We start from the raw sequence: 20,026 nt of genomic DNA, 5'->3' as shown, positions 1-20,026 counted from the left end.
TTCAGATCTAAAATCCGACGGATCTACCAGGTGTTTTAAGAAAACTGTGTATTTTCTGCATTCCGAGTATCCGTTTTTATCTGAACCAAATTTAATGCCGTAAAGCATTGCTCCCCTCTCAAAACTCGTGCCTCTCCCTTTCGTTTGAGGCGTATTCAAGGAATATAAGTAATATTAACTAACATAGGCTAAGCAAAGCCTCGTTAGGAAGTAAAATGAGCGAGGAAGCACACTCATTAGATATTATTCTTAAACTAATCAAAAATTATCGGGGGCTTATTGTGTAATTTTGAGTATCTCAAGACCAGCATTGTCTAATGGAACTTTCTACTACACCTGCCCGGTAACCACTGGCGACGTGTGGCTACTGAGCACTCGAAATCTAGCTAGTACAGCTGAGGATCTGCATTGCAATTTTAATGAATTTGAATTTAAATAACCACACGTGGCTAGTAACTGCAACATTGGACAGAGCACGCTAGACCCCTGCACCCCATAAGCTGAATTTCGGAGTCTGGAACATGTCCTAAATAACCATCGATTCTTGGCTCTCTTAAAAGTTTCAAATGTAATAATGTCAAGCTAGTTAAAAGAAAACACAAGAATGTTTAAACCTAAGAGACTTGAACAGGAGACCTAACAGTTTCCCCCCTAATATTCCACAAATGACTCGTGGCAAACTTCCTAACACAGCACGGGTTTGTATGGAATGTGCTGCGTTTTTATATAAATACAATTTCAAAGGAGAAGCAACCTTAGATCGCTGTTACAGGTAAGTCACATTATTTCCGTTTTTCATTTATTTATAAATTCAAGGAAACCATTCCACCTCAAAAATGTCATCAGGTACCAAGATTTTCTGTAAAGGAAAAAATAAAAAATAAAAAAGGGAGTCCATGAATGTAACTAGCTATTAATAAACCAGTTAAGTATCAGTGGCTTATATAACACGTCTTAAAGGGGGGAAAGTTTGCTCAGGTCTCTACGGCTCCTCAAGGATTCAACTGTGTCCATTCGCCTCCACCCAGATGCTACGGGAAGGTAATCTGGGATTGTAAAATAAGACTTCGACTTAAATGCACCAAATCCATCATTTTAAGCAGGGTGACAATACAAATACCAAAGAGCACGCTCCCAAAAGGCGAAGCAGACCGAAATCTCACATGACTCCACGAGGACAAGGGGCAACTCCACGCAGAGACTTCCTTTTTGTCCACCCATGTGGCTGCAAAACTCACTCCCTTTGGCAAATAAAGTGTCACACGTTTGACTTTTTCAACAATGTCTACTTTTTTCTTCCTTCCCATAAAAGATAGACACACTTTCAGTAGACACCCCAGAAAATAAAATCACAAAGGAATAAAGGAAAGTCACTTGTAATTCTAACACCCAGGGATCATTTTATATTTAACAGTATCTTCTCCTGATAATATCTTCTACTGATATTAGTAGTTTATCTCTGTGGCTTTTTTTTTTTCAGTTCATATAGAATTTAGAATTTTAATCCATTTCTCATTTTACCTTACACAGAAAGCATTTTCCCCGTGTCATTAAGATTCATTGAAAACATGACTAGAAATGGGAGTGTAAATTTTTTTTATTGGTAGGTGGCATAAGGTAATTTATTTACCAATGCTCTACTGCCGAACGCTAAGGTGTGGGGTTTTTTCACCATTATCAGCATCAACCATATCAAGCCTAACCGCTAAAGAAAAGAGGGGACCTCACATCACTTATGATTTCATCAAACTGCAGAGCTTCTCCAAGTTTAAGGTATGGAATAATCACCTGTAGGACTTAACAAAATGCAGATTCCTGAGTCACACCCCCAGAGGTTCCAATTCAGAAGATCTAGGATGCCTGATGATCTGTATTGTTGACAAGTCCCCAGGTGATGCGGACACTGCTGTCCAGGGACTACACTTTGAGAACCACTACTCCATGAAATGCCACACTCCCCCAAATCCCTTCCTGGTGCTCTCATTTTCCTGGTCGATATGACACAGCTGAGCCACATAGTGTACTATGATGACTTCTCCTTTCTTACACAACTTTTCCCGGTACTTAATAATGGTCTTGTTTTGTTTTTTTCTAGGTCTCCAGTTTTCTACATATTTATCATGGATACAAATCCAAATTTTCCACAAACTCTCCATAAATTGAGGTATATAGGTATTTTATTAATTTCACCTGCAAGTAATGTCTACTAGGGCCTTCTTTTCTGCTCTTACCTAGACTAACTGCTTCTGTGCCTGGAACACAAGTGTTATCCTGAGATCTCACTCACATCCTCTTCATCTTTTGTAGGATCTCTTATCTTCTTCCCTTTTGGTGGTCTCTCTCCTATTGATAGAGCACATTCTCCAGTAGATTCCTAAGAAAGGATTTATGCGGAAAATTGGCTGAAAATGTCTTTAATATACTCTTGTGCTTTGAGCAACAGTTTAGGTGGATAAAAAAATTCTAAGTAGGAAAAACATGCTCCACCAGAATTGAGGGCTTCCCTCCATTGCTTTTGGGCTTCCATTGTTGAGAAATCTAATGCCATCCTAACTGAAGGGTCTGTTAACATTCTGAAATCTCACAATGGTGAGTCTGGTGGTAATCTGTGGGTTTGAGGGCACTGAGTGATGCCTTTCAAGATTGAAATGCATGTTCTTTGGTTCTAAGATATGTTCTTGACTTATTGCTAATATCCTCATCTTCATCTTCTCTTTCATTCTAACAGACACTCCAATGCTGGACTTCCTTCATCTCCTTAATTTCTCCCTTTACTTTCTAACACTTCATTTTCTAAGCTATCTTCAGAATATTCCCTCAACTTTCTCTCTAGCTCTCCTATTGAGTGTTTCATTTTAATTTCAAAAAAACTCTCTTTAATTCTCATGATATTCCCTTTTTTCTTCCTATCTTGTTCTTGCTACATGGATGCACAACCTTCTATTATATCCCGGAGATTGTGAATGATCTTTTCTGCAAGATTTTCTTCTGTCCTTCACAGAAGTTATTTTTGTCTCTCTCGTTTGTTTTGGTCTCTACTTTTTACATTCGATGCTTCCCTCTGTAGCCTGGTAAAACTTTGTTATTCACTCACGTTTCAGAGTGGGGAATTAAAAGGCTGATGCAGTGGTGTCTCTGAGCAGTCGGTGGAGGTTGTTGATTACAGGAATCACCGTATAGAGAGACCTGCTTGGTCATCCAGGGAGGAACCCCCAATCTTGGTGACTTTAAGTCTTGGCTCTTAAGTTTGGTCAGATGACTCAGAGGAGTCTGTCTCCCACATTCCAGTACAAAAGGACTTAGTGTTTCCCTGTCACTGGTTCAGAATCAAGCATCCCAAAGAGACACAATCCAGTTTCTTTCCTGAGATGAGGCAAACGTGGGCTAGAATGAATAAGATCTCCCTCTTGGATCCAAAGCAATAACGATGAGTCCAGCTCCAATTTCAGATTTCCAGGCATGAGTCGATTCATTCTCTTCTTCCCTTAAGCTAGTTCTAATATACCACTCTTCCATCTTCATTTTGTCTCATTAGACACGGTAAATGTTAAACTATCACTGTGCAACTGGAACTATCCAAACTCAGATGAAAAAGTGAGACATTATGCTGCACTAACAAAGCTACCTAAGCATTAGAAAGCATTCTTAGCTCCATGCATCAACTCGGGCTACTCCAGGACGGACTCTCTAGCGTTAGAGCTCCCTAATGACTCAGACCTTCCAAACTGACCTGCCCTCCCGTAGTTCAAGAAAATCGCATTTTTACTAATTAACAACATACTCAATTTCAAGCTTGCTACCCTGAGACAGGAAAAGGTTTGCAGTCGTTTGTTTTTTGTGTTTGTTTTTTTTCTTTTTTACGTGACTCAGAAAAGATAACACGCCCCAGATCGAAAATAAAAACGCAAAGGTCTAAACTAAAAGCTCGTGAAATTCCAGACACACTGCTATAGGCAACCCTTGAAAAATCTAGCATGTCTAAACCACAGAGAAAGCTGTTTCATTTCACACTCCAGGAATTTCAAAATGAGCACACAGGAATGTAAGCTAGGACCTTTCAAAATATTTCAATCAACATGAGAAAAATCTATCTCAAAAGGATTCTTCTGAAGGCTCCTACAACCAAATTTTGGACCCAAAGTCGGTCTCTGAACGTCATTGCTTCCCATGGTTCCTAAGAAGCAACATGAAGATGACAGCCTGGAATCGGAGGAGGACCTGGAAGAACCATGTCTGCAAATGGCTTTCAAGATGAAAAGCGGCGGTTTAAGTGCCAAGGCGACCTTCCTTCCCTTCTATTTACCCTCACGCCGTCACCCAGATCACTCTGCTAATAATGCCTGTCGAAGTACATCTCTTCCCCACGCTCACCAACCAACTCCCAGCCTCTCTAAGAAGAGACAGGCCCTGCGCCTCCTTCTACCATCAAGAGAGATGAACTGATTGTCCAGGGCAGAAGGTTCAAGGAATCTTGCCATTCACCGCATGGCTCAGAGCTTGATTCACCTTGATTGGGACAGCAATTGACTCACCGGTTTTCCAACCAGGCTTCATTGGTTTGCACTCAAAATGGATTGAAAGCTGACACAAATTGCTGCCCCGGCCTAAGAAATGCTAATTTTTTTTTTTATACAATCAGATTCATACAGCAATACTAGGAAATAAGATATGTTGGGGGCTAACAGGCGATTAAGGAATAAATACCAGGGCTGGCAGCAGCCTCCTGGTCCCAGAATAATAGCATTTTATGGCTCCTAATTCACGGTTTTCACGTCACCTCTCACCCTCCCAGGCAAATAGCATATATTACACCAGAGTATAAGGACAGTGAAATCGTTGCTCAAAAACGTGCAAAACGAGAAAGAGCCTTCCAAGTTACTTGCTCAAGAGAAGAAAAAACTCAAAATGCACCATCATGAAAGGACATTTATTTACCATTCACCTGCAAATTATTTATTTGCTGCAAAGAAGGATGAGGTTTTGCAACATGCAACTAATTACTTCTGCAGGGCAGGTCTCTGCATCAAAGTAGCAATAGAGGATTTCTACCATCAGAAATTAACATCCATGCCACAAAAGTCAACAGCATTCTTGGGTAAGCAAATGGCCGAGGCTGTTCCTGGGGCTTTATTTAAAAAAAATCAAGAGATTTAGAATTAGCACGGATGTAGTCGCACTTGGTTTGGGCATCTTGGACAAACCCCAAAGATAAGATTTCCCCGATGGCTACAAATACTGAGAGGAATAAACTAAAGCAGCAACCCAAGTTCGTAACGAAGCTAAGGAAACTTCACAGTCTACGTTAGATTTGTGCCTCCCATTCTGCACATATGCATATAAGTCATTTTAGCTAAACTAGACCATGTGTGGTATGTACAGTTATGAGAACTCAAAAAGTAAAGAAACTTACAAGGCAGCCTTCTGTAAGCGCCACGTGCGTCGATAATGCCTAGTAACCAGTGCCTAGTAACCAGCGCCTAATTCTCTGAGTGCATTTTATGAATTGATCACTTCAAGCCAGACAGACAGACGCACAGGAATGATGCTTGGGAGATGCCACGAAGTGCAAAGCACCTGAACAAAGTCTCTCCTCCCACAGCCAACCAAAACACCAACCATGAACAGCGCCGGCACCAAGACCTCATAGAGGGCAGCCCGCGGGCTGCAGAGCCCAGCAATCTGACCGGGGGTGGTTGTTCCCACCACAACTGTAGGGCGTTTCAGGTGTTTATTTTACTTTTAAGCAACTGATTCACTCCTAAAATTAAGGTACCCATAGAATTTTATAAATTGTATCATTGAAATGAATGAAGTAAGTTTACTCTTTACTGGAGTCATTATGCAAAGTCAATAAAAACACCCTAACTCACTCTGGTTGATAAAAAGAACTTGGAAAATGTAAGGGTCTCTACAAGGGACTACCGGAGACCGGGTTTATAGAGGGAATATTCGTGCATTTTTCGTGCACCGGAATATGCTCCTGGCCTTTTGACTATCCCAAGCAACACTGCTCTCAGCTGTAAAACAGAGAGGGACAGTTCTAGAAGCTTCCTCACTCTCACCTCTCACTCAAGCATGTCAGGGAACGTGGGTCTTCACTTACCTTCCTAAGGAAAACCCAGTGGATGTGGCAGGATGAGATAATACAGCACCCGTCAGGATGGAACAGAGACTCCAAAAAGGGGCTGCTGGCCACCGTCAGAGCTGGGTCACAAAAGCTTTCATGGGAGGCGCTGGGAGGCCAGGCGCCGAGGCTCACGCCTATAATCCTAGCACTCTGGGAGGTGGGCGGATGGCTCAAGGTCAGGAGTTCGAAACCAGCCTGAGCAAGAGCGAGACCCTGTCTCTACTATAAATAGAAAGAAATTAATTGGCCAACTAATATATATAGAAAATTAGCCGGGCATGGTGGCGCATGCCTGTAGTCCCAGCTACTCGGGAGGCTGAGGCAGCAGGATTGCTTGAGCCCAGGAGTCTGAGGTTGCTGTGAGCTAGGCTGACGCCACGGCACTCACTCTAGCCTGGGCAACAAGCGAGACTCTGTCTCAAAAAAAAAAAAAATATATATATATATACAAAAAATTATCCGGGCGTGGTGGTGCATGCCTTGTCGTCCCAGCTACCTGGGAGGCTGAGGCAGGAGGATCGCTTGAGCCCAGGAGTTTGAGGTTGCTGTGAGCTAGGGTGACGCCACGGCACTCTAACCCGGGCAACACAGTGACACTCTGTCTCAAAAAATAAAATAAAGTAAAATAAAATATGTCATGATCAGCCCTGGTCTTCCTCCCAAATATCTCCTTCCTAACAGCCTTCTTTCCCCGGGCACTGCCCTTAGAAAGGTGAGCCCAGTTCCTTCCCAGCAGGTACGAATGCAAACACCACCACCATGCATGACACGACCTCAATTTCGGGAGGCTGCCACCGCGCTGTCACTCTACCCCGCCCAAAACCAACACTCCATTCCGTGCGAGGTTTCTCCAAGCTCTCCGCAGAAGCAGTGTGTCTCTTTCCAACAGAATACCAACCGGACAGCTGTCTGGAACCATCTCCGACCAACGTCCGCCTTTTTTAATGGAAGAACTCCAACCTAAGCCACGCATCGATGGGTACCATTTATATCTAGTGACAGGTTCCCTCTGCTGTTGCACATGCCTGGGGAGTGCATTTGTTTAGTGCACAGGCGAGGTGTCTACTACTGAGTATAGAACATTAAAAAAAAAAAAAAAAGGAAAAACCCCATCTGGAGAGAAACTATCTTCTCCAATCTGGAGATGACAAAAAGGAAAAACAACTGCCAACGCAAATGCTTCCTCCGCAACTGTTGAGTGTGCACCTTGCAAAATGGTCAGATTTTTCTCTAATAAAAAGATAGTGTATGTGCCACAAAGCTTGGGTAGGCATGCCTTCCACTCCTTAAAATGTGCTTTTTTTTTTTTTTTTTTTTTTTTTTTTTTTTTTTTTGAGACAGAGTCTCGCTTTGTTGTCCAGGCTAGAGTGAGTGCCGTGGCGTCAGCCTAGCTCACAGCAATCTCAAACTCCTGGGCTCGAGTGATCCTTCTGCCTCAGCCTCCCGAGTAGCTGGGACTACAGGCATGTGCCACCATGCCCGGCTAATTTTTTATATATATATCAGTTGGCCAGTTAATTTCTTTCTATTTATAGTAGAGACGTCAGGCTGGTTTTGAACTCCTGACCTTGAGCAATCCGCCCGCCTCGGCCTCCCAAGAGCTAGGATTACAGGCGTGAGCCACAGCGCCCGGCCTAAAATGTGCTTTTAAACTATGTTTGTACCTAGCAAGAATTCTATTCTGCCATCCATCACACGAAATGTCCAACAATAGGGGAGGTTGAAGATTGAAGAGATTTAGCCCAGGCTCACACAAAAAGCCCTGAACCAGAAATAGGGTGTCTGAAAATCCCAAGACTTGGTTCACTCTAACCATCAGACAATGGTTTATTTACCCCATATCTAGTATACTTGCTAAAAAATAATGCCAGCTATGAAAATGCTGCCCCTTCAACTTAGCAAAATTTGACTTTTTCTTTGGCACATTAAAAAAAAAAAATGAAATTAACTTTCACTCACCTAAAGGCCTTTTGACCCTGGGCTAAGGCCAAAGACAGTACTGGGGAAGGGGTTGACAATTGGCTAATGAGGCCACAGAAAGGCCGGCCCAAGACTGTGTTTACCTGGGACTCACAGAAAAAGCAGCTTGTGGTTTTTGTCTGCAGTTTTCTACATGAAAAACAATAATCTAATTACAGACCAAACACCAAAGTTGACTGTAAAAGACTGTCTTCACCAGTGGCCAACACTATTTAGAAAGGGAAATTCTAACTCTCTTCCCCCAGTTTCCAACAGTGTCTTTTTGATTTCTACTCTCTACTTCTCCCCCCAACTTAAAGACTTTTTTTTTTTTGAGGCAGAGTCTCACTCTCTTGCCTGTGCTAGAGTGCTGTGGCGTCAGCCTCGCTCACAGCAACCTGCAACTCCTGGGCTCAAGCGATCCTCCTGCCTCAGCCTCCCAAGTAGCTGGGACTACAGGCATGCGCCACCATGCCCGGCTAATTTTTGATATATATATTTTTAGTTGTCCAGCTAATTTCTTTCTTTCTTTCTCTTTCTTTCTTTCTTTCTTTCTTTCTTTCTTTCTTTCTTTCTTTCTTTCTTTCTTTCTTTCTTTCTTTCTTCCCTCCCTCCCTCCCTCCCTCCCTCCCTCCCTCCCTTCCTTCCTTTCTTTCTTTTTTTTAGTAGAGATGGAGTCTCACTCTTGCTCAGGCTGGTCTCCAACTCCTGAGCTCAAATGATCGCCCGCCTCGGCCTCCCAGAGTGCTAGGATTACAGGCGTGAGCAACCACGCCCGGCCAAGACTTTTATTTAAAACTTATTCTCACCTACCTTAGTGAGGGAGAAAACTGGTTTATATTAAAACCAATTACCTTCTAATCAAGATGAAACATCAACACCTTTCAAATCCTTAATGGTCAATTTGTATGACAATAAACAACATTCTATTCCCCCATTGACACTGAGCATTTTCACTTACACACTTAAAAACAGCGATTTGCGCTTCATTTAAAAGCTCTGTTCTGCCAAGATCATATGAACTAAAGGCAAAAAGAAAATGCTCTAGTTTGACTCCATTTAAAAATTAACTGCTAAAAACAAACCAACCCTATTTGTATGACCTTGTATAACCTCCCCAAAGACTCAACTTCCTTATCAATAAAATAAATAGAACAGCACTCACCTATTAAAATTAAATAAGCCAATGGTTTAAAGCGCTAGGCAAAATGTCTCACACAGCATGCAAGCCAGAGGTGGTAACGACAGTCTCAAGACAACATAAGACTAGGGTTCAACCCCTACCACTCTCTCCTACTGGGTGTCACTCTGGCTAAATTATTCCACCTGCCTCAATTATTCCACCTGTCTCCTCTGTAAAATGAGGAGGACAAAACTCAAAATAGATTAAATAAAAGCAATAAGAAGAATGGCAAGCAAACAGGCGATGTTTAAATAAGCAGGCATTATTTTTACTTTTAATAGTATCATATCTCGGGCAGGGCGCGGTGGCTCACGCCTGCTCACACCTGTAATCCCAGCACTCTGGGAGGCCGAGGCGGGAGGATCACTTGAACTCAGGAGTTCGAGACCAGCCTGAGCAAGAGTGGGATCACGTCTCTACTAAAAGTAGAAAAAATTATCCACGCATGGTGGTGTGAGCCCTTGCCCATGGTCTCAGGTACTCAGGAGGCTGAGGCTGGAGGATCACTTGAGCCCAGGAGTTTGAGGTTGCTGAGAGCTAGGCTGACACCACTACACTCTAGCCCAGGCAACAGGGGTTCTGTCTCAAAAAAAAAAAAAAAAATATATATATATATATATATAGTATTTGGAGGAGTAGACCTGGAGTGTTCCTAACACAATGAAATGATAAATGTTTCAGGTGACCCACAACCCAATTACCCTGATTTGATGTTACTCATCATATGCTTGTATCAAAATATCACACCCCATAAATATGTACAACTATCATGTATCCACAAAAATTTAAGATAAAAAAATACTGACATCCCATTAACCCTGATTTGATGTTACTCATCGTATGCTTGCATCAAAATATCACACCTGCCCCCATAAATATGTACAACTATCATGTATACATAAAAATTTAAAATAAAGTATTTAGAGTAAATGGATACTTTAAAATCAGATTAATCCACAATGCTTTTTTTTTATCATTAATGTCTAGACCTATGGATCCAAATGCTGTGTTTTTTTTTAAAAAAAAAAAAAAAAGCAACTTGAAGGTGCTTATTTAAATTATATTTAAAGTGAGACTTTGTAGAGACTTGCACTCTTGCATTATTGGTCTATTAGTTTTGATTGAAATGCAGGGGCGGAAAAAAAACAACTTGCCAGATTTAGCAGGAAGCAGAGAGGGTATATACTTTAATATTTTTAAATAGTCTTTTTTCTTGGCCAATAACACTGCAGGGAAAAATTCACAATGTAAAAACCCGTTTTCTCTTCCCCATCCCACAACTCTGCGAGTCTCTGGTCTAGTGACAGCAGCTGACATTATTTGCTCTACTTTGCAGAATTCACCAAGGGCTTTAACAAGCCCTGGATGTATCAAAATGTATCATGTTTGTTTTTCCCCAGAACAGAAAGGAATGAAACAGACAAGCACAAGGCAGTCTTTCTTGATAGGTGTCAGAGACACATGAATGGAACCGGTCTCACCTTGTCAATTACACAAGGGACCCTAACCATCAGTGTATGGATGAAACATTATTACTTTTTTGAAATTCACCACCCAAGCAGGTGGGAAGTGGTGCCTGGCATCTTTTCATCAGAACAGTGCTGAACTGACCATGCAAAGCTAAGAATTGCATGTGGTAACCTTACTTGCAGAGTGTCTTCCCTCAATTACAACACAGGGTCCTGCCTGTTTAATATTTTGCTTACACTGACTTAAAACATTTGTTTGAGCCAACAAGATCATTTCGCTTAGGAATTGCCCCAGGAAATTTTTAGTCTTACAAATAGAGGCAAGTACTGCCCCTTGGCCAAACCTAAGGACAGGGAGTATAGGCCGCATGAGCGGGCGAGGTGGCTCATGCCTGTAATCCTAGCACTCAGGGAGGCCGAGGCGGGAGGACCGCTCTCAAGGTCAAGAGTTCTAAACCAGCCTGAGCAAGAGTGAGCCCTGTCTCTCCTATAAATAGAAAGAAATTAATTGGCCAACTAAAAATATATATAGAAAAATAATTAGCCGGGCATGGTGGTGCAAGCCCGTAGTCCCAGCTACTCGGGAGGCTGAGGCAGGAGGATCGCTTGGGCTCAGGAGTTTGAGGTTGCTGTGAGCAAAAGCTGACACCAAGGCACTCACTCTAGCCTGGGCAATAAAGTGAGACTGTCTCAAAAAATAAAAAGATAAAGACAGGGAGTATGGAAAGCAGGGAGCTCCAGACAGACTTTTCCACTCATTGGCTGCCGTCATCCACCCACATCATAAACATCACCCAGTGAGATCCAACACCCACCCCCAATCGGGGATGGTGGGACTCAGAGTGCTACTTGGAATGGTCCAGGGCTACTCCTAGGAATTATCAGAGCAAAACCAAGCCAGGTACCTCTTCACGGCTTGTATTCAAAGACACCCTGATCTGTCCCAGCCCATGCCAAACTGGGGTGACCTGTGAAGGCTCCATGTGTACCTGCCTCCAATTTTCCGTATGGCTCACCTTTTCCAGAGCATGCACGGAACACATGACCCCCGAGGAGAGCTGAAATCACTTAACAGAAACGGCACTTTCCTTCTGCAGGGCGAACAACGACACACCAGCTGCTTTTCACAACTGTCACTCACTAAGGCCAGTGGCGCTTCCACTACCCTTTGGGGAAGTGAATCTGAAACGTCAATCACGTGGGCCTATCTGCACAGATGTACTGAATCACGGATTTTTTTTTCCCCTTCCAGACAGCAGCAGAGAGATCTCTGAGGGAGATTCCAGTCCGACACCCTTATTTTGCAGATACAGTAGTCGAGGCTCAGAGAGATGACACTTGCCCCAGATTGCACAGCTACCTTCTCTGAAATGAGGAGAAGCTGAGAAGCCTGGCTTCCCCTTCCCCATTCCTCCCTCTGCGTCTGGAATGTTCCTTGCAAGCCAGGGTCGACCCGACCACCAAACTAAGGCAAGCGTTGACTCTGTGGTTTGTCCTGCAAGTGTAATTTCCCCAAATTTGTTGCTGTTGTTGTAGAATAGGTAACAACAAGCGGCGGGGAGGCCGGGGCAATGCAGATGTAAGAACGGTTAGAAAAACCACAAATGTGTCCTGAATTACTGACCCCAAGGTCTTCGTGCTACACAAAAGCTTTTATGAGTTCTTCTTTTAGAGCAGGGCAAAAACTCCTTATAACCACTACGCGCTGTTACATGAACTCCACCAGTTCCAAACAGCGAAACACAAAGAGAAATGCTATCCAAACCTAGCATACTGGAACTAAAAGTTATTTAAATCCCATAGTAAATTTGCTCATATTATTTAAAAAAAAAATCAACTCTTTTACTCTGATATACTGACTCAAAAAAAAAAAAAAAAAGAAACAAAAAAAAAGTTTAGGCTAGGCAGGGCGTGGTGGCTCACACCTGTATTCCTAGCACTCTGGGAGGTCAAGGCAGGAGGATCCCTCAAGGTCAGGAGTTCTAAACCAGCCAGAACAAGAGGGAGACCCGTCTCTACTAAAAATAGAAAGAAATTAATTGACCAACTAAAAATATATATAGAAAAAATGAGCCAGGCCTGGTGGCGCATGCCTGTAGTCCCAGCTACTCGGGAGGCTGAGGCAGGAGGATCGCTTGAGCCCAGAAGTCTGAGGTTGCTGTGAGCTAGGCTGACGCCATGGCACTCTAGCCGGGGCAACAAAGTGAAACTCTGTCTCAAAAAAAAAAAAAAAAAACTTTTAGACTTAAGTGTAGGCCCAGGAGAGTTTGACTTTCTTGTGTATGGACTTAGCCCAAGAGCATCCTGTTATCAACTAAATGGAATCTCAGGTATACTGCTCGGAGCAACGTTCCCACCACTCCATATCACTTCTCAAATTTGGGAGTCTTTGGGGGTTGCTAGTGAAAAACTGTCATCTCAGCTAGAGCAGGCAGACACGGGATTTGGCAAATGTTGAGTACTGCCAGGAAAGCCTTATGGTAAAAAGAAAACACCGAGGGCTCAGGAACCTACTCTGGCTTTTTTACAGTAAGAATCACGAAGCTAGTTATGTATGCCTAGCCAGGTTAAAAAAGAAAAAAAAAATCAGTCCATGATGCCTGCAAGAACACATGTAGAGGAAAAACTCTCCCACCATTAGCGAAATGCACCCCCCCAGCCGGACAGCCTGTCTGGGGTTCAGGGTCCGGGTGTCCTAATGGGAAATACTCAGTTCTCACCTCTGCAGGTCTCAGCTGGCACTTCCAGAGCAAAACACCTCAAAAACAGGGAGGTGGGTCACTCTCTTCTCCAGGATGGGGCCTGCAGAGACACCTCCTGCCCCAGGAGAGTGTTTTTTGGTTTTTGGTTTTTTTTTTAAATATTGGCCCAGGAATGGGTCCCGAAGGCGGTATGAACTTTGCGGAGGCCTGGAGGGGTGCGGGTGGGGGTGCGTGGGTGTCTCCTGCCCCCTTTACAGAGCTGAGATAAAGATCCGAGACAGTGTTTATTTACCAGAGGGAGGGAGCAGAGTGGTGCACATTTAATGCATAGTAGGGGAAAAGTAGCAGATCTCCTATCTGCGAAGAGAGCCCAGCCAAAAATTCCTCCGGATCTCCAAGGCCTCCCTTCCCCCACCGCCTTTACTCGCGCGCTCTCAGCCTCCGCAGGAAACCAGGCCGCCGCCGCCTCCTCCGAGGCCCAGTTTTAAGCCAGTTTTCTCTTTTTGTCCGACCTGGTGGAACCCGGATCCATTCCCTTGGTGTAGACACGTCCTTCAGTCCCCCGGGCCCCTTGGCCACGCTGCAAGGACGGAAGGGTGAGGGAGAGGGGCGGGCAGCGCCGATGGAGCCGGACCTGAGAGGGGTCCGGTCAAAAGCGGTTTCCCAGCAGTCGGCGACGGCCGCGCCGCGGAGCCCCCAGGACGCAGCGCGCGGCCCCTGGAGCCCCCAGGACGCAGCGCGCGGCCCCGTGAGCCCCAAGCCCCGCGCGGCGCGGCGAGGGCCGGGGACACCCGGGGCGGGCCACGAGTCCGGCCGGCCGCCGCGCCGCGGGAGAACGAGCGTCGCCCGGCCTCCTCGGAACCCCACACAACTCTGGAAAGCCACGGATCCTGAACATTCCGAAAGCGAAACTGCGAGCCGGCCTCCAGAAGTTTGGAAACGGTCTCTCAGGGCCCCCGGCGCGGTCTCAGGACTGCCGGACACCACGCACGCCACCGAGGACGAGCATCGGGATCAGTGGCCATCGCTGGGTGCGGCCGCCATCCGCGACCCCCGGGTTCCCCTCGGCTTTTCACGCGTAAAGGTCCTGGCCCCCTGGCGCGGGTGCGCCCCCACCCCGCGGTGCCAGGGCTGAGCTCCTCCCTCCTCCCTCCCAGAAAGGAAAACTTGGACCCTGCGAGGAGGAGGATCCCGTGGAATGTCCTTTGTATCGACTGTATATTCGCTCCCACGGCACAGCCCGGCACAAAATCGGGGGTTCGGGGCGTTGGAGGGGATTGTGCGCTTGTTAGCGGCGACGTCAGGAGGATGAGGGGAGGGGTTCGCCGCTGAAACTGCATTTCACCAGCACAGAGCCATTTTAGGCCGTTCTCCACCTCGGCCGAGCCCACGGGAGAGCTGTCCCTAGGAGGACGCGCCAGGGCGCGGGCTGGACGGCCCGGGGACGCGCCGCGCGCTCGGCCTGGGGTGGCGTGGGGGTGAGACGCGCGGCAGCCGGAGCGTCCCCATCGCGCAGCCTCCCAGGGGCGAAGGAGAACCCGCCACGGGGTCTCCAGCCCCGGTGCCTGCGCCCCTCACCCATCCACTGTACACCCGCGAAGGGCCGGCCCCTCCGACAGCGCGCCGTTGGTCTGCGCCACCCCCGTCTAGCCACCCCCGTCTAGCCCCCTCGGGCAAACGCCGGAGACCACGTTCCCGCGCTAACTACGGACCGGCCAACTCTATCTTTTCATACCCTACTATTTAAAAACGTCTCTGGGGACTTGGCCGCTGCGCAAACAGGCTTGCGAGTCCCGAGGAGGTCCCCCGGACCGCGCGCCGCTGCCGCGTGGACCCCGCTTCACGGGGTCTCCCTGCTCGGCGGCCGCGTCCTGGCCACGGGCGACCCCTGTCGGGGCCCCTGTTCCTGGCGGAGCTCCGTTCCCGCATTCCGGTGGCTCTCCTCTGAGCCCGGATTCGCTTGCTTTCCCCAGTTGCTCCCCTAACTGGCTCCGATTTCGTCTCCAAACTGCACTCCCAGATCCTCCTGGGCCCACGACGCCGGCCTTTCCTCGGCACGTCGCCACCCACTACACCGCAAGGCGGCAGCCCTGCCCGCGCGCCCTCCACGCCGAGGACGCCCCTCTCCGATGCAGCTTCCCCGGGGTCAGTGACCAACCGGAGCAAGGGACACTTTCTTCCCAGAACGCTTTCCCCATCCCCCACCTACCCCAGAGCGCGAAACCCAAAAGTGGCGGGCGGGGGCAACTCCTCGTCTCCACGCTAAGTGCCGCCGAGACCCGCGCGCCCCCGCCCTCCACTTTCGTCCTCCCGCGCCCCGGGCCCGCACCTCCCACCCCCGCGTGGCGCAAGGGGACGCAGGAGCCCACCGCTAAGTGCAGCGCGCCCCCTGCACGCACGAAACCCCGCTGGCGTCTGCAGCCCACTGCGCCCGACGCCCTGGACAGTTAGTCCTTCCAGCAAGCACCTCCTCGCTCCACCCCCGCGGCGCCCAGCGCGCAGAAGGGGAGCGCGAGCGCGTCTCCAGGAGAGCCTAAATAAATCATGCCCCTGCCCTCGCGGATCTGCGCCACGTGTCGGCAGTGTGTCACGTCAAATCAAGGCAGGGTCTGGGTTCCAAGACGCACGCACACATTCGGGGCCGATCTCTGACGCCCCCTCCCGCAACGGCACGGCCGGGCCTGCACACCGACCCACCGGCGCGCACCGCGGTCGCGCTGGGAGCCGCCTCGGTCCCGGCCGGCGGCGCCCCTCCACCACCACCCCCAACCCCTCCAGCAATGGACTTGACACGCAGACTCTGACCATGGAAAAAAACTGGGGCGGCCCATCCCTTCCCTTTTTGCCCACTTAATTCGCTAAAGCGTTTCCTGGGGTAGCCAAAGAGAGTCGAAAGGAAGCGGCGGAAACTCCGGTTGGGTTTTTTCCCACCCCAAAACCTTTATTTTCAGTTTGTCAAAGCCACCTTGGCCCGCCATGTTGAAACCGGCACGGTGTCTGCACACCGGGTCCCCGCGGCCGCGGCGGCCCCAGGAAGACACCCGCACGCAGCGGGCTCGGGACACGCGTCCGGCCGCGCGAACCCGCCGCTCCCCAGCCCCCCGGGGTCGCCCTCCGCTGCTCACCCGCTCCCGCCGCCCCGGGTCACAATCAATAAATGCATCTCCCAGCTCGCCCAGCGGCTTTTTGGCGGATTTCAGCAAAGCACACACACGCACGCACGTTAAAAAAAATAAACTCCAGGGCCAGATCAGGTTAGCAATTTTGCAAAAGAGGTCGTAGGAGAGAGCAGACGACAAGAAAGCCCAAAGTGACAGCATATTACTTTAAAGGGGGGGAAAAAATGAACAAAAAGATCGTCCTCGCTGGAGCACGCTCCGAAACTACTGGTGACAATTTCATTTCAGCTGCACAGGCAGACGTTTCCACAGGGGGCGAATCGGAGGTCTGCGCGATTTCTGACCCCCTGGCTGGGCTCCAGGCCCCCTTTCCCACGACCTCATTCTCTCCCCACCCCCATGCTCCCCCCACCCCCACCCGACACACACCGAAAGAAAGAGGAGACCTCGGCGCGGAGGAGACGCGGGAGCGCGGGGCAGGCAGCAGGCGCGGCTGCGTCGCCGAAATGAGTGCACGGGGAGGAAGGTGGGCGGCGGGAGAGGACGGGCTGCACCCGGAGGCGGGGTGCGCTCTGCAACTCCGGACGCCCGCCCGCAGGGCCCGGCTGTCCGCGGCGGCCAGAGGCCCGGGAAGGGGTCGGAGAAGCGAAAAATGACAGCCCGGAGCGCGCGGCGGAGTTTGGGGCTGCGCTCAAGTGCTGTCGCTTTCTTCTCCTGCCCTGGTCGTGGGCTCCGCTACCCACCTCCCCAACCCCCCTCCCACCCCGCCACCGCGGCTCCATCGGGCTTCGTTTTTTTATTTGTTTTCTTTTTTTTTTTCCTAAGCTGGAAAAAAAGACGCTGGCCGGCGCACTCAACCTGCGGGCCGGAGGTCCACTCGCGGGCCAGGCTGAGCGCGGGGACAGCGGCCGGCGCGGCTCCTACCTGGGGAAGTTTGTGCCGCCCTCGGCGTGGACCCCGGGCCCCGGGCGCCGCCGGGGAGGGCGCCGGCCCCGCTCAGTCGCCGCCCGCGCCGGCCCGCGCCCGCTCGCCGCTCCCCGCCCGCCGCCTCCTCGCGCGCCCGCTCCGGTCCTCCGGCTCCCACTACAGCCTCGTTCCAATATGGCATCCTCTCTGTGCGCATGCCCGGCTCGCTCGCTTTTTTTTTTTTTTTTTTTAAGAATTTGTGTGTGTGTGTGTCTGTGTGTGCGCGCAGCCAACTCCTTCAACGACCTTTTCCAGCGCTTGCAAAATGTCTTAAGCCAATTAGCCTGCGGGACGTGGTCCACTCCTTCCTCCGCCCGCGCCGCGACCGTCCCCGGCGCTCGGGGACACGGACGCCCCCCACCACCACAGCCCAGCCCACGCCCACGCGGCCCCCTCCCGGCCCCGCTCTCCTTCCTCCCTTCCCCGAGCTCCCTCCACGCGCGATCCGCAGAAAGTTCTCACCGCAGGCGTCTCCGCTCGCCCGTCTGCGGGGCCGGCCGGGCGCGCCCCGCACCTCCCCGGCGCCGTGGGTCTGCGCGGTGGGAAGCCCTCCGTCCACCACGCGCGCAAACTCACCCTCTATCCGCCCAAAAGCTCTGAGAGCGCGGAGAAATTGATCCTAAGAGCAACGCTGGCCCCGCCCGCGCCGCCCCACCCTGCCCTGAAACTGAGCCATTCAGTGGAGATTTGAACATTTCCTGGCCCCTTGGGGAGGGCGGAGGGACCCGCAGAGGTGTGCCCCGGCCCGTGCCCCGAGGGGCAGGAAATCAGGTTGGGGCTGCCCGGGACAGCCGCCTGCAGCGAGAGGCGGAGCCGTGCGGGACAGAGGCAACCGCGCTCGCCACGGCGTCTCGCGGGACACCGGGCCGGGGCCGGTTCTCCCCGGGCGTGAAGAGTCTTCACCCGCATCCAAGAGAAGCGCGGCCCCCGGCGGTCTGTTGGAGAGCGCGGGATGGGGGGCTGCGGGACCTGCGGGCACTTTGTCGGGGCGTTTGGGGGGGACGCGGAGGAGCTCCCCGGGCCTTGGGCGCAATGGCTGGGCAGAGCCCGAACGAAATGTCCCCAGTGCGGAAAAGCTGGCGACGCCCTGGCAGGCAAGACCCAGAGCTTCCGAAGAGCTTCGCCGTCACCGCGGAGCAGCGCGGAGATGCCGGCGGGGGCCGGATTGCATTTCCCCGGAAAACAGCACGGACTCCTTTGCTCGGGGGTTTTTTTGCTCTGTTGCCAAGAGGTTTAAAATCTCGCCCGAGTCTCCCAGTTCGGTACCCACCCCTTCCCCGCGAACCCCTCTCGCGGTAGCGCCCCGCCCCGGGGGGCCAAAAGGTCCTCCTGTTGCCCGCGGGTTCGCAGCTCCGCCCTCCCTCGTCCCGCCACCCCAGCGCCTTCCGCAAGTGGGGTACCCCGAGGGCAGGGGGACTCCCCGAAGGGCTGGGGACGGGTATGGAGTGAGGGCGCCTGGGCCTGGCCGCGCGCGGAACGGCAGGGAGTCCCCTTCCGGCGGCCCCTCTCCCCGACCGCGGGGTTGGAGCTGATCTAGAACCGTATCGGGGGACGTGCCCGGAAGCGGGTCTCGCCACGCCGCTACCCTGGGGAGCGCCCCAACACCGAAACCATCGGCCGAGCTCGGAGATGCAGGGCCGCGATCGGAAGCCTGGAGACCCCGCGCGCCGCCAGTCCGGGGAAGTCCGACTTCCCCCCAACCTTGGAGGAGGCTTCGAGGGGTCGGAAGCGCCTTCCGCCCTCCTGTCACTCCTGCTTTTGACATGACACAGGAGCCACCCGCGGCCCCGAAGGGTCAGGCGACTTGGGATCAAGGCCATCTGCGGCGCCGCACGGTCTTGAACTCCAAGCCGGAGTCTGCGACCCCTGCAGCTCTCCGGTCAACAACTTTTGGGGGACACCAAACCAGAGCCCTGAGCTCTTTTCCCTGAAGGCACCAAGCGTCCCACCTGCACCCCAAGCTGCCTCCTTCTGAACCCCGAGGAATCAGTCCTGAGTGTGGACTCCAGACACTCCCCGCGGCTCCACGTCCCAAACACCTAGGTCATCTCTTCTCCTTCCGACACACAGTGGCGCCCCTGGGGAAGGAAGCCGGGGAGACCCAACCTGGGCGCCGCTCTCCTCCAACAGGTCACCGCCTAGTGCCCTGGCGAAGCGCAGAGCGCGCGGTGGCAGGAAAGGCCCCCGAGTGCTGAGCGCTCCCCCGACTCCCCGGAGCCGCTCGCTCCAGGCCCGCGCTGCGCCCACGGGGGTGGCGGTGGCCTTGCCTGGCGACCGCGGCTGCGCCCTCCCACGTGCGCCCCGGACCGCGCGGCCCCGCTCCGCCCGCGGTCCGCGCCGGGCCCAGCGCAGGGCTTCCGGGCCGCCGGGGTGCGGAGGAAGACCACGTTTTCCCTCCCAGCGAGCCCGGGCGACGGGAGCTGCAGCCAGCCATTGCGCCGTCTCCAGACTTGTTTACCAGTCTCGAGTCATTATTATGCACGAAACGTTATTTCCTCCAA

General features: G+C 50.9%; 1 protein-coding gene across 1 annotated transcript in view; it reads right to left on the bottom strand.

Moving 5' to 3' along the window:
- SFMBT2 (Scm like with four mbt domains 2) overlaps positions 1-17,670 on the bottom strand; it is a 168,461-nt gene extending 150,791 nt beyond the window's left edge. The window contains exon 1 of the mRNA XM_012741235.3: positions 17,484-17,670. The gene's annotated coding sequence lies outside the window, so the exon portion shown is untranslated. The remainder of the gene's footprint in view (positions 1-17,483) is intronic.
- Between the last annotated feature and the right edge of the window lie 2,356 nt (positions 17,671-20,026).

The sequence above is a fragment of the Microcebus murinus genome, chromosome 25 (genome assembly GCF_040939455.1).
Source record: "Microcebus murinus isolate Inina chromosome 25, M.murinus_Inina_mat1.0, whole genome shotgun sequence".
Taxonomy (NCBI): domain Eukaryota; kingdom Metazoa; phylum Chordata; class Mammalia; order Primates; family Cheirogaleidae; genus Microcebus; species Microcebus murinus.
This window is presented reverse-complemented; position numbering and strand designations above follow the sequence as displayed.